General features: G+C 39.2%; 1 protein-coding gene across 8 annotated transcripts in view; it reads right to left on the bottom strand.

Moving 5' to 3' along the window:
* LOC121923688 (zinc finger protein 318-like) overlaps positions 1-15712 on the bottom strand; it is a 51465-nt gene that overhangs the window by 5850 nt on the left and 29903 nt on the right. For 3 of the 8 annotated variants that reach the window (XR_006102426.1, XR_006102433.1, XR_006102436.1), the window contains exons 8-9: positions 8447-8547; positions 7404-7490 (exon numbers count right to left, since the gene is read on the bottom strand). The gene's annotated coding sequence lies outside the window, so the exon portion shown is untranslated. The remainder of the gene's footprint in view (positions 1-7403; positions 7491-8446; positions 8548-15712) is intronic. The other 5 variants (XR_006102438.1, XR_006102431.1, XR_006102429.1 and 2 more) reach the window with 3 other exon arrangements.

The raw sequence follows: 15712 nt of genomic DNA, 5'->3' as shown, positions 1-15712 counted from the left end.
TCATGCAAAACCTATCCCATAGTTCCTCTGGAAAGAGCTTGGGTTTCCTACTAAATTCGGAGGGAAAATGTATACAGTATAAGGCTGACAGCGCTTATGACGTTTGATCGTTTAAGCGCCTTGATTGGTTCATTTAAAAAAAACCCGCCAAAAATACATCATTTCACAAACGGTCAATGAAATGGAAACGCTGACGAAAGTTAAATCGCTTCCAAATAATCCGGGTTAACGTTACGTCATTCTGACGTACTATTGATTGACAGCTCCAAATAAGGTATGGAAGAGAAGAATCGCTTTATTTAAACACCGATTTCATGCCAAGTAGGAACGCTTGCAGGTAAAAACTTCGATTTAAATAACCAGATGGGAACGAAGAATAACGCATTTCGGAACGCGAGATAACACCAGGGTTATTTTGAATCGGTTTTATTAAAAACGTTGTATTTTAAATTGTTTCAAATATTAAGTGGGAACATCCCCATAGACAGACGTATATAAGCCATCTGTGTGTGAGAATGTCAGTTGAAATTCAAAGCCCTGCATGCATGGCGATGAGGTGGTAAGTACAGTTTTAACTACGGTTGTAGGGGATTGTTTGTCCCCAGTGACCATCATTAAAACTGTACTTATCACCTCATCGCCATGCATACAGTGTTTTGAATTCCAACTGACATTCTCACACACAGATGGCTTATATAGGTCTGTCTGTGGGTTCTCCACTCAAAACATGAATCTGAGGAAGTAGGCCTAAAAGCTCATGCTACCAAATGTTTTCTTTCAGTTTGTCTTAAAGCATAAACCATAATTAAAGGAATATCTTTGCATGCATGAGATGTTTGGGGTCCCCCCTCCTTTACCTGCACTTCTACTCTGTTGTTGTTAGCAGCTTTCAAGCTGATCTCGACTAATAATAATAATAATAATAATAATAGTCCCTGTCTCAGTTGTCAGTACATATACTGTACAATAAAAAGTAAACAATAAAACAACATACTATAAAATACTAAAATAATATACTAATAAGCTAAAAACAGAAACAAACAAAATCCTCCTCAGTCACCACCCATCTCAGCCACTTTAAGCATGCTCAGCAACTTAATTCAGCGAATTGAAGAAGAAGGTCTTCAACCCTTTATGTAAGTGGATCAGATCCAGCCAGAGATGCAAAAGAAGGCTGTTACACAAATGTGGAGTCAGATCCAGAAAGGCTTGCAGCCTTGACAGAGCCATACGTATTAGTGGAACTGCCAATAATCGTTTACAGATTTTAATTTCTAGATTGTACATACCATATTAGCCGAGCTGCCAAATACGGGGGGAGGGTGGTTAAAGTACAGGGCCTTAAATGCTTGGACCAAAAGCTTATAATGAGACCTGGCCCAAACTGGAAGCCAGTAGAAGGATCTACAAGGAAGAGACATGTGAGTATTTGGGGAGATTTAAGACAACCTGGACAGCACTGTTCTGGATTAAAATCAGAGGAGTAAAAGAGCAGAAAGGCAAACCTGCCAGTAGGCTATTACAATAGTCCAGGTGTGAAATAACCAAGGCCTGAACAAGAAAATGGACAGTCTCAACAGTGAAAATCCTACAGATCCTATGGATGTTCAAAAGATGAAAGTTGCATGTCATAGCAGTTGCCTCAGTAAAGGAGTGTAGAGACAAATGATCATCCAGCAAGACGCCAAGGTTTCTGGCAACTGAGACAAGGACTAGTGTGTAAGCCTGTAAACACAATGAAGGACATGAAAGTGGAGCTAGTGGGTAGTTGGGCTGAAACACTAGGATCTCTCTTTTGTCCATATTCAGCTTAAGACAGTGAGTGGTCATCCATCTAGAAACACTCAATAGGCAGTCCGTGACTCAAGGCAACCCTGTGAATGTATCCAAGCCCTCCTATCCTCTACCTCCCTGCTCACGTCCTGCAGGCTCATACCCATGGTCTTTCTGATTGAATCTATCCATCTGGCATGTGATTTTTCTCTCTTTCTACTTCCCTTTATCTTCCCCAGCATCACTGTCTATTCTAATGAGTCATGCCTTCATTAGGTGGCCACAGTATAACAGCCTCAATTTAGTTATCTTAGACCCCATCTAGATGGGCCTAAAGTGCACCCTTGTCACGTGCTAGGGGTTGGCCGAGGGTGCACTGCCCATACGTGCCTCACTCCTAGAACGTGACAAGGGCATCAAAATGTCAGTGGCCTGTACACATGGGCACCGTCATTTTGACGTGATGGACGCCTAGCGTCCGCATGTCCTGGCATCACTGTGATGCTACAGAAAGAACCCGCTTTTTGCGGGTTCTTTTTGCTGTGTGAGGGAGCTGCACGGTTTGTCCACTACGGCTCCCTCACGCAGCAAAACAAGGCGCGGATAGACCGCCCTTTTTGGGCAGTCTGTATCCCGCCTTGGCTTCCAGGGAGAGTTCTGGCTTCAACTGTTCTAGGACCCACCTGTGTATACAGCTGTACATGGTAATAGGGATTTTGTCTAGCTCTTTCATAGCTGCCCTTCCCATTCCTATTATTCTTCTGATTTGGTGACTACAATCACCGTTCTGATCAATGTTTGATCCAAAGTATGGAGAAGCTCACAGCACTTTTGCTATTCTAGTGTTAATGGAGACAGAGTCAATGAATTGCCAGTCAAGCTCTATGTCTTCATTTAGTGTCCCATTAAACCCCTAAGTTTGTCTCAAGGCAGCCTTCCCCCTTTAAAGTGAAGGCTTAGGAGTTCTTGCCATGAGCTCCTCTCCAGGGTTAGAATGGAGCTTGCTTATTGTATTTACCAGTTTTATTTACATTACTTCTTGTCTGTGTTATTTGAAAATTGGGATGCATTGGAGATCCAGTTTACCTTTCTTACTTCAGGAATTAAAGCAGTGTGTTTGACCCCACAATGCCTGTTCTGAAAATTACTTCACGTAGTGGGCTAACCAGTCAAAAGAAGGATTCCAAAAAGAGTGGGGCCTCTGATACACTCATCCTTCAAGAGGCTCACCACAAGGGCAACTCATCCAGACTGTCACCTGGCCTATAGTTTGGAGAACTGCATGCAGCATAAGGTTCCAAGAAGGCATAGGAGGTGCTTATAGGAGTGTCAGAAAAAACAGTGGTAGATTCAAGGGATCATAGTATCTTTATTAAAGGTAAAAAAGAAAGTACTATTGTATAGAGAGCCAGCATGGTGTAGTGATTTGAGCACTGGACTATGATGCTGGAAACCATGGTCTGAAACCAGGATATAGCCATGGAAACTGGCTGGGCAAGTCACACCCAAGACAAAGTCAAGCCTCCTCCAAATAGCTTGCCAAATGCTGTGATAGATTCGAATTACGTTCCTTGGAAATGTCGTGAAGGCACACAACAACAATTATGGTTGAGAGATTCAATCTTCTCTGTCTAACAAAAGGGTCTGTTACCTCACAAAGGATGGAGACATTTGGAATCTGAGAAGCAGCACCTTTTTGTATTGCTGGTAGAATTCAAATTTTATCTCCTGGACTTTAGACTGCTTTTCCAGTGCCACATGACCAGAAGGAGATATTAGCTTGCATAGATATACCTCCAAAGAACACCAACAACACCTTGAGAAAATGCTTGACGAACATCATCATTTTATATATTTTTTTCTCCTATATGATTCTTAATACCTTTGCCTGATGAAGAAGCCAGTGGAACTTCGAATGCTTGCTCCATGTATTTTGTGCATTTTGCTTGGCTGATGAAATATATCACTGTTTCGTGAGTTTTGGATGTTATTGTACTTTCCTCAGATCCAGAAGATCTTAATAGCTACAGTTTGGTGGTTTTGTTTCCTGAGCAAGATGCTTGAGTAAGTGGTTGCTCGCTGTGTAGGCATTCTTGGGTTAAACTGTTTTAGATTCATTTCTGCCTAAGGTTCTGCAACCACTTTGGTCCCTCTGCATCATGGGAAATATATTGAGGGAGCACAACCCTGTTGTACCTCCTGGGCCTCTCTGAATCTTTTGATATTATTAAACATGGTGTCCTGGAAGGGTTCTGAATTACAGATGGGCAGCATCATTCTCCAGCAGTCCTGTTCACATCTTGGCGGCTAGTGATGGATTTCTGCTTGACATTATGATACTTATTCTCTGACTCCCTATAGAGTAGTGCTTCTCAGACTATCTGATGTGGTGGGTGGGCAATTATTTTTTTACCAGTGTGCCAAGGACTGGTGCTATATTTTTGCCCATTGGATACAACTGTTTCTATTTTTCTCTGAAGCTTTGCACAGATTGGCAACCAACTGTGGGACCAGGGGCCACTACTTTTGAGTAGCACTGCCACACAGCTCTAATACATAATGACTATAGGTACACTTTGGCTAAAGATGGATTTTAAAACTATGAATACACCATTAATTTATGCCCCAGTCCAAGCTGTCAGGTACGTATACATAGTTGAAGGAATATACTAAGAGATTTAGAGGCTGCACAGATGGGCAGTAAGCGCCAGCATCAGAGTGGCATGGGGCATGGCATTTGGAAAACACATGCCCTGATGCCGCCCCGATGCTGGCATCACGCCGGACCACACAGCAGGTGGCATTGTAGCGCTCCTTTGGCATGGCATTCACACACCACACGCCAAAAGGAATGCCAAAAAGTGCCACTGCCATGGCAAGGCGCCCTTTTTCTGGGCCAAAAAGAAGCAGCATTTTGTCACTTCTTTTTGGCCCAGAAAAACGGTGGATTAGGGCCACGGCGTGTGGTTGCTACAGCCCCCATCTGGCGCTCAAAGGGGCAGTGGCAAGCTGCTCCTTCAGGGCAGTCTGTTTCGCCCCTTAGAGAGTCCTCTGATCTCTGCAAGACATTTTAACTTAATTATAAAACTCCTTACTATACACATCCATTGCAAGAACTGTTTTCATTTCATTTCACTTCAATTTCTATCCTGCCTTTCTCCCTGGCAAATTCAAGGCAACTTACAACTGCCTTGCTGTTGTTATGTGCCTTCAAGCTGACTCTGACTTATGCTAATTCTATCATACTGTTTCCTTGGCAAAATTTAATTAGAGGAGTTTTGCTACTGCCTTCTTCTAAGACTGAAAGCATGTGGCTTGCCCAAGGTCACACTGTGGGTATCCATGGCTGAGAAAGAATATGAGCCCTGATTCCACAGTCCTAGTCCAACACTCCAACCACTACACCTTGCTCACTGTCAATTGTAAGACACACTACAAATGCCATCATGAAATCCTTTTTTTTAAACTCAATGTGGCTCTGCAGAAGTTTACTGTTATTTAATCATCACCATCATCAACTCAGGATATTTAATTCCACAAGAGTAATGTTTTATTGCAAAACTGACTAGATCTACAAGGCAGGCATTTTACAACAATATTTCTGAATAGTTGTAAACAACAGTCCTTTTGTCAGCTTGAAGGTGAAAATATGCAATCAGTTGTTTCGCAGCCAAAGCAAAGTTGGCCTTCAAGATTCCTTAGGAGAGAGCCTTTAAGAGAAGAATAAATTAATAGATTGTCAGATTGCTTCACTGTTCCAGATGGGGTGAGTATGGATGGGAAATTGTTGATTGTTGTGTGTTTTCAAGTTATTTCTAACTTATAATGAACGTAACCTATCATGGGGTTTCTTGGCAAGATTTGCTCAGCAGGGGTTTGCCCTTCTCTAAGGTTTCATCCAAGGCTGAGAGAGTGTGAATTCTCCAGGATCACCCAGTGGGTTTTTCATGGTTGAGCAAGAATTCAAACCCTGGTTGGAGACCGTAATCCAGCGCTCAAACCACTACACCATGCTGGATCTCAGATGAGAAATACAACTCTCATATTACTGTTGCTTCATAATGGACTAAGAGAAATCAGTTTCCAATGATGGAAGCAGTGACAAAGAAAAGTAGCAACACAGTAGAATTGGCTATACAGTTGTTGTGTCCTATGTTTTACAGTTTGAAACAAAAATGTACTTAGAATCATAGAATCATAGAATAATAGAGTTGGAAGAGACTGCAAGGGCCATCTAGTCCAACCCTCTGCCATGCAAGAAATCCAAATCAAATCATCCCTGACAGATGGCCATCTAGCCTCTGTTTAAAGACCTCCAAGGATGGAGACTCCACTACACTCCGAGGAAGGAGTGTGTTCCACTGTTGGACAGCCCTTACTGTCACGAAGTTCTTCCTAATGTTGAGGTGGAATCTCTTTTCTTGTAGCTTGCATCCATTGCTCCGGGTCCTAGTCTCTGGAGCGAGTGAAAACAAGTCAGCTCCCTCCTCAGTATGGCATCCCTTCAGGTATTTAAACAGGGCTGCTCTTTCTGTGTGACTCCAAGTATGATCACTGCACAACTGAAGAAGAGGACAGTGTGCTATCTTTCAAAGGTATTTGAAGAAAATTTTCCCTCAGCATTAATTGAATGCAAGCACAGCTGAGTAGCAGCCTCTGAAAATAGCTCAAGGTGCATGTGGAAGATTTAGGTGCTATGGCTGTTCAAGGATCAGAAGACTGAGAGGTTAGAGAACAGCAACTGCATGCATACCTGAGCCTGCCCAGAAAAATTCCAAGTGGAGATATTAATGTCATGAGAAACAGAGATGAGAAAAGCCCTGGTATTGTTAGGTCTCTCTCAGAGATACTAGCAAGACTTGAGAGTTTTGGAAGAGATCCAGTTTAGTTAGGATGGCCCCAGTTGTTTGCACAGAAAAATCAGCCTCCTTAAAAAAGGCAGGCAGCAAATGCTCTACAGCTGCTGGAAACAACGTGGATCATCACTTTGTTAGAAACATACAATCCGGCTCAGAGACTCTGCACTGTATGTGAATCCAGAATATTCTTCTGCACACACATACCTGTCAGTTTTGGCTTCCCAGCTTCTATCTGATAGCTCTGCTCTCAAACATGTTAAATCAACCACATGTAAAACATGTGGGATTCTTCTATAGCCACTCCTACAACAATCACATGCACCTACCTACAACAGGCAAGCTAACTGTTTCCAGAATCCCATAGAAAAAGGAGAGTGTCAGCAGCTATCTCCATGATATTAAAAAAAAAACTGTAATTTTGGCCACCAAACCAGAAATCATAACAGAGCTTCATTTATATACCACTTCATACTGAACTAATAGTGTCTAAATGGTTTACAAGCTAATTGCCCCCAACAATCTGGGTACTCATTTTAGCGACCTCGGAAGGATGCAAGCCTGAGTCAAGCTTGAGCCCTTTCGCTGGTGTTGAACTTGCAACCTTATGGTTTTGAGTGAGTGGCTGCAGTACAGGCATTTAACCACTGCACCACCAGGGCTGATACATCAGAGGTGAAGGCTAGTGAAAGAAAACACATCACATTTTGGAAAAAGTCATCAAGTGGTCTGTAAAGAATTCAACATAATTTAATTTACATACACAAGGCTTACCTGACCTGACATGTTGAACTGCTCTTGCTTTTTGTGGTGTAGGAACCTATACATCCTCTTTCCATTCAGTCTCTGGTGCCAAATTTTCTGTTAAAGAAGTAATGCCAGGAACAAATCTACATCATTAATTGAGGCACATCTGTATATTCACACCACTAACAAACATAGTAATAGGGAAATTACAGATAAGTTGATTCTTAAATGGAGCTATGGGATATCTCCTATCACCACCACTATTTGCTTTGACAACAAAACAATTTATCATTCCAACTTGTTCAGCATGACATGACATTCAACCAGATACATCTCAAACTGAAGCATTCATTATATAATAATTACTATAAGGTGATTAGAGAATATTCAATTATTTCATTTTCAATATTGTTTAAGATTACTGAAAAAGATAACTGCCTCTCAGGGTACTATATATACTTCCTTGTAAGATATATATGAAGCAAGGTCATAAAAATCAGCTAATTCGGAGTAAAATTATTGCCCGCCATTAACCAAACAGCAAAAACAATCTATGGCCCCATACAGACAGGCCAAAATAAAGCTGCTTAGGTCACTTTGGAGGTATGCTGTTTAAATGATGCATGTGTCCTAAGAGTCCGGAAGCCACACCAAAGCCACGATCCAATCCTAAGGACTGGAGCGCAGCTTTGGCACAGCTTCCGGATTCTTAGGACACGTGCATCATTTAAACAGCATACCTCCAAAGTGACCTGAAGCAGCTTTATTTTGGCAGTCTGTATGGGGCCTATAATCCGTTAATCAAAACATTTAATAGGATATTACAAAATGGGAAAAGGTGAAGTTAGCTTATCTTTCTAGAATTGGAATAGTAAAAAGAACACATTTGCCCACACTGTAATTTAACTCATTCATTCAATTCATACCCTGCCTTTATTCATAACAGCCCAGGTTGACTAACACATTATCAGTTATTGATATCATATCAAAAATACTTCATGTTATCTCAGAAGATAAACAGAGTACAGTAGACCTATTAATCAGGAAAATTTACATAAATATTTCCTCACCATTCATGAACTGATTCAGCAAGTCTGTTTAGTTGGGACTACCAGTAGTATTTGGGCCAAAAAGAGATTACAATCAGTATTGTCCCACTTATCAGATATAACTGAAACAGAAAACATGAGGGTCAACTTGAAATTTAGAGATAAACAAAAGGCACAAATTTGATACAATAAAAGGAAATTAATAAATATTATCCGGACAGAGCATTAGTTTGAACATGGTTATGAGTCCCTCTTTGTTTCAAAAGTCACAATAATCAATAAAATATTTTTATGTAAATGAGCTAGGCAGTTCCTGTACATTTCAGAAATTAACAGCAAAATCATAGAGTGGTTGTCAAAGTTGTATGCTTTAATATGCAGTTTCACAAAAAAAAAACAAAAAAAAAAAAACCAAACCAAACCAAACCGAAACAAAACAAAAAAGAGGAAAAATTATAAGGATTAATGGGGAAAGGATCTAGGCATTCCAATCTCTAAAGAGAAATAGCTAGATATGTGCCTATCAAATAAATTATTATACTATTCATTACGGGTTCCAGTGAGGGAGACCTAGCTGAAATTCTTCCACTTTTAGTATTTGATATTAGCCTTGCAACAGGATGTTTTTCATTATAAGACTTATATGCTAGGGATATAAAGTTCCCTAGCCAGATCTTTTTCATATGTTGTAGGATTGCCAGTATGAACAATATTATTGAAAGAAAATATTAGATAGAAAATTGTAAATTGTGGGTCATAATTTTGGTTTAGACTCTTTACTGGCATTATTTAATATAAAAGAATATAAGTTTGCTAACACTGAAACACCACAAACTATGAATCTATTGATTACAGGTAAGGGCCAAGCACTGAAAAATATCCTGGTATCGATCTGTTAAGGAACGACTGCTGATTTGGCTAAAATTTATCCTTTCAATAGAAGCAATTCCAGGAAAGGTATATATCATAACTATCAATGTAGCACCTTAAAAGGAAAGCTTTATTGTTTCTTAGATTAGATATGCTACACAAACAAGGGTGAATATAAAGTGTTTTTTATCACAACAGTCTTTGTAACATGTGTACTTCACTTTTTAAAAATGAAACACTTTTTTAAAACATTAAAAACCTACTTGCACAGTGTGTGTGTGTGTGTGTGTGTGTATTCTTAATGTGATAGGAACAAATAATATAATGCCTTCATCTTGATGATGCTTATATGAAAGTTCATAACTACCAGGGTATTACTGGATATCTAATTCCTCATATTGATTGGACTTTTCATATAACCAAAACAACATTCAAATGCAAGAAGGAAAAACAGACACACGACAACAATGAAGTTTGCAGAAATATATTTTATTAAAAGTAAACTAATGAGAACCACACCTCACAATCTCACATAGACTGAGCATGCTCAGCAGACACAGAAGACTGACCGAATGTTGAGGGGGATGTGGGGCAGGGAGAGTCTGAAGCAAGAAATCCAGTATATGTCTGAAATAACAAATGCCCACAGAAATTCATCTGGGAAAAGTTAAGATTTTACAGCTGGAATTTGGAAATAATGGGAACCCCTGACCATAAAGTAACAGCACAGAGAAGACACATTTTTGATTTAGTTTAAAAAAAACTGTTAAAATTATCTAATTAATACTAATTCCAAAGCAAAGGTAGTTATCTTTATATTGCACGTTGGAAGAGGGTTAGGGTGAAAGAGTGTGGAATGTGATAGCTCTACTGTGTTCCCCACTGAACACTCCCACTGATTCTGCAAGCATATGCAAAGGTATTAGATTACTATCACATGAGGTTAGGCTGAAGCAAAGAGAGGTTACCCATTAATTCTTTCCTCAGATAAACTCTTGTGTTCAGAGATGAGCATGCAGCCCTGTAATATAAATCATTCTTAATCCTTGACGATTCTGATTCTTCTTTTCATTCCCAGTCAAAAATCACCCACAGTTCCCAGGTTACAGAAAAGATAAAGCTACTTAAATTGCTCCCACAGATCACCTCTCAATTCAATTCAAGAACAATATTAGGTTTGGACCTTCTTTGCTGTGGCACCCATGAAATACCCTCCCCTCAGAAGCCCAATTGGTGTCAATGCTGCTGTCATTCCAGTGCCAAGTAAAAATATGGCTGTTTACTGAGCCATGATAGATCTTGTCCAAATTTGCAAGTGACTGGTTTCAAATTGTTCTAATTTCCTTTTAATTTGTCCTAGGTGGTAAATTGTTTAATAAATTTTAAATTATTATTCTGGTTTAAAATTGTTTAACTGATTTTATTTTATGCCATACTTAGATCCTTGGATATACAGTGGGATATAAATATTGTAACTAACATATTCATGCACTGCATGCAGAAGCCTGCATACCATTGTACAGTACAGTCATTAATCAGAATGAAGATTGCAGCCAAGAAATCAGGACACTAAGGTTCAAAACAATGCAGAGAAATAGAAGATGACAACAAAAACACACTGCATAAATAATCCAGTTTGAGACTGCTTTAACCGCCCTGGCTCAGTGCTAGAGAATCCTGGGAACTGTAGTTTATTGTGGCACCAGAGCTCTTTGACAGAAGGTTAAATGTCTCATGAAACTACAGTTCTGAGAATTCTTTAGCACTGAGCCAGGGCAGTTAAAGTGACCACTGGATTCAAACTGGATTATTTCTGCCATGTATTTTGAACCTTAGAAGTCACAGTTTATGGTGGAGGCCAGAACAATCATGGTGATTTCAACAGCCTTGGACTGAGTGGGGTACAAAGACATCCATATAAATTCTGAAAAGGCACAACAATTGAATTCTACAATAAATGGAGCTGTTACAGCAAACCTTGTCTTCACATGTTGCTACACTACACACCGAGCAACTATTTTCAGCCTGTTTAAGTACCATAGTTCTTACTACTAATAACTCTACTGTAAAGATGTAACTATGTAATTACTTCTTTCATATGTATAACCCATATCGTTTCATGCCTAAAACATTTTAAATTTTTTTTCTTTTAATTGGATTATTTTCATCACATCTCCAGGTAACAACTTTTTAAAAACCATCCCTTAATTCAAAATTATAATGATCTGAGAAATCAGCAGCATTAGATATGTTTGGATTAAGGCACTATAAAAACTTCTAATCAAATCCTCCTTGATCCTTCCACCTTGCTTTAGGTTGGGATGGGCAAATGTGTAGAGGTTGGTGGCCAATCTTCTCCTCCTACTCCCCTGTGGGTTGCTCCTCATAGCACTCATACACTCCTTCTCCATTAGCCAAATTCATTACTTCTAGTTGCCATTTTGACTAGGATACAGCTAAAGAAGGTACTTGAAAAGGGTCCTAGGAGCTTTTAGGGGTTTTCTGGTTCCATTAAAATCACTCCAGAAAATAAAAAAAATTGGAATTTGGGGGAGGGCTTTGAAGGCTGCAAACATGTGGTCCATGGGCCACCTGTGGCCATTTTCTCCACCCCACTTTAGTCTATCACTATTTAGAGTATGCTTGAGCAATCCTTTTTACTTGAACTTTCTGTTATGCAGACTTTGATAACACAGAATTAGTAGAAGTATCACCTTTAGAATTATTCATGTGTTTGTGTGGAGCAATATAATAATAAGAATAATAAATTTTATTTATGTTTCCCCGCTTCTCCCACTGGATCAAAGCGGAGTTACAGACTAAAAAACCATTACAAAATTGTTATAAAATATAAAAGAGTACAAAAATACAATCTCTAATAATTCTCGCTCATAACATATCACATATCCAGGGTAAGGCAGAGGATCGATAACAGCCAGCATGAGTAACTTTATTCTTCAGGGGGAAAAGCTTCACAAAAGAGAACGGTTTTGAGTCTCTTTTTGAATATGTATAATCTATTTCTGAGTCTGTATGCTTTAAATTTTCAGCTTTCTTTCATTACTGTATAATTGAACTGGCTTCTGTTTAACAGCAATAAATCCACTGAAGGTCCAAATATGTAAAACCTCAATATACAAAAAAGCTACACATACCGAAAAGAAAAAAGAGGTCTTTTTAGCCACTACTTGTACAAGCAGTATATTTTTCTCATTTCAGAATATTGTGCTACATGGTTTTCCAATATCAACTGCCAATGCTGTTCAATCCAAAAGAAAAAATGTTTTTTAAATTCCTGTTTAATATAGTAGCTACAGTTTTTTGTATATCTGAACAGTATGTGTCTTGGTTTTGTGCTGATCTATAATAAGAGACAGCATGGTGTAGTGGTTAGAGTGTTGGACTACCACTCTGGAGACCAGGATTCGATTCTCAGCTCAACCACAAAACCCACTGGGTGATCTTGGGCAAGTCACATGCTCTCAGGGGAAAGCAATAGCAAACTTCCCATGATAGATTCGCTTTAGGACTGCCATAAATAAGAAACAACTTGAAGCCACACAACACAACACACATTTGCATAATATAACACTCTGTAAGTGTGCCCTTTGTTTAAGTGGGGGATACATTTCAGACTCTCCCATGTAAAACAAATAACGCATATGCTCGTGCCCCATTTAAATGAATGGGGCTCGTGCATGCAGCAGTGCAGGGGCACGCACCCCATTCATCCCTATGGAACACACTGCCCCTTCCTCCCCACACGGCTTTCAGCGTATGTTCATCAAAGAGATATTTTAGGTGTTGCCAAAAGATAAGAGGTTGTTTAAAAATAAACAATCAGGCAATTAATATCGCCATCCAGATATTTATATGAAAACTGAAGCCACAGGTTTTCAGAAGAATTAATTTAATCCATCATGTATGCAGGACTTTTTGATCACAAATTGAAAGGTGGTGGTGGTGGTAGATATTAGGTATGGACAGATTCTATAACTATATGTTATGTTAGATAAAAATCCAACAGGTTAGGATGCCAAAATATAATTGTATAGTATAATTATTGTTGGTTTCAAAAGTTGCAGTTCAGTTGGAGTAAACAGAAAAGAAAGATGCTATATCAGTACTACCTATTTCCAATTACATAATGTAGCAATTTGTGTGATGTATACTGTATATATATATATATATATATATATATATGTATTAATGATACACTCAACAGAGCATAATTAAAAACTGAAATCAGATTACTAAGAGTTTGCTTGATTTCTTGAATTCCTTTTTCATTAGTTTATTCAGGATGCCCATTTGTTTCACCAGCAGCCAATCCTATGCATGGTTATGCAAAAGTGAATTCCACTGAGCTCAACTAACATAATCCCAAATAATTGTACCTATTTGAAGCTGTCCTTTGCGTAGTCTCTCAATTATAAACACTCAGGGCAGAAAGAGACAGGCAAGACACCATAGGCCAACCCCATGGTATCCTGCCTGTGGTACTGATGTAGTGCGATTCCTGGGCCACTGCAGCAATGGGCACAAACTCATCCGCTGCTACACTGTGGAGCTGCTGTGGCCACCCAACCCATACCTGCCGCCACACCTGTTCCGAAGGCCCCTGCTGCAACCCGTAAGGACAGAACGGGGTGTCTGGCTACATGCACATGACACTTCTAATGTCAACAGGTGTAGTGGGGGCCTTCTGAGCAGAAATTATGGCAGCTGAGGATAAGGGGCATGCGGGTCCATGCGGTCTACCGGCTGTTGCAGTGCAGTTTCAGAGAAACTCCATTGCAAATGGCCAGTCTTTTAAAACTAGATTATGGGCTTTTGGCCAGGGTTCGGACCAGATCCACATCCAGTCTGCCCCATCCCAGTCTGGGGCTTTTGGCCTGCATTGCCCATATAGGACAATGCCAGGTAGGGGGAATCACAGGCCTTTTGGCCCACATGTACAGCCCGAGTCTGTTGACCTATCTATTATTTTAAGGGAATTCTGCTCTGTTTCCTTATATGTAAAGAATTATTCATTCTCAGCCCAATTTAAAGTAATTTTTGTTTTTTTTTTCTCTCTCTCTCGTCTGTATATTCTACAAGTGGCAGCTCTAGGTTGATAATATTTAAAATATTTAATATGTAATTTATAAAACATGCAAACATGCTGTGTACATTTATCTCATACATTTGAGGGTCCTCAGTATCATGACAGGAGTATCAATTTCTTTTGATTACTCTTTTATTAAATGCATACATATATAACATTATTCAGCTCCAGTATCAATCTCTTTAATATACAGTACAATTTTTCTGTGTATTCACAATTTCCATGAAGAAAAGAAGGTGCAGCTTAATTATTCCTTTTCGTCATTCTTCTGTTCATGTTAAACATCCTACAGAGGTTTAGTAGTTTTTATTTGTGCTTGGGATGCGTCATATCAGGCTGGCTCTTGTCAGTTCATCTGGAGCCACATTATTTTATTCCTGTCTTGACGCCTTGGCACTGGTCACAAAATACATTTCTTCTTCTTGACTCAAGTCAATCTGGTTGTTGTGTTTGAAGCCTCCAATAATAATGATGGAGTGATTATGATTTGAGTGTACTCCATTATATCCCCCCAACCACTGTTTTAATTATGTAAAAAAATGATCCAATCTGGGTTTGGAGGGGGGTGGTTCCCTGTCGATTTGTGAATTCCATAGGGTTTTCTTAAGCAAAGAACACTCATACAAATATGCTGTCACTGCTCTTGTGCTAAACCTGTATAAATTATGGTCACTATGGATTATATACAAAGATATGGATTTCTATTTATGTTAGTCCAGGCATGCTGCTGCCTGTGATCATTTTCTAACAGGAAAATAACTACCACAGATCTTGGTCTAGACCCCATTTTCCAGTTAAGATTTCCAATATGTATTCTACATTGTGTTCAGGAGAAGATTCTAAACCTCTTATATTGCAGGTTTAAACACACACCAATGTTCAGATTAAAACTGTGCTGTTTTCAGATGAAACATTTAGTACAATTATAAGAATCATAGAGTTGGAAGAGACCGCAAGGGCCATCCAGTCCAACCCCCTTGCCATGCAGGAAATCTCAATCAAAGCATCCCTGACAGATGGCCATCCAGCCTCTGCTTAAAGACCTCTAAGGAAGGAGACTCCACTACACTCCAAATTGGAGGGAGTAAAGGGAGAGAGCTTTCTACAATTTCAAAGTGGTTGTGGTTCTTTGACATCTGGGGAAGATCATTGTAAAATAGTCTTCTTTTATGCGCATTGTTGGGATAAAAACAGTTGATTTCAGTAAGGCAGCCATGTTTAAAAGTTGTTGAAGATTATTTTAATGTTTTAAAATGTTTGTATTATTATTATTATTATTATTATTATTATTATTATTATTATTATTATTA

Source organism: Sceloporus undulatus, chromosome 1 (genome assembly GCF_019175285.1).
Source record: "Sceloporus undulatus isolate JIND9_A2432 ecotype Alabama chromosome 1, SceUnd_v1.1, whole genome shotgun sequence".
NCBI lineage: Eukaryota > Metazoa > Chordata > Lepidosauria > Squamata > Phrynosomatidae > Sceloporus > Sceloporus undulatus.
This window is presented reverse-complemented; position numbering and strand designations above follow the sequence as displayed.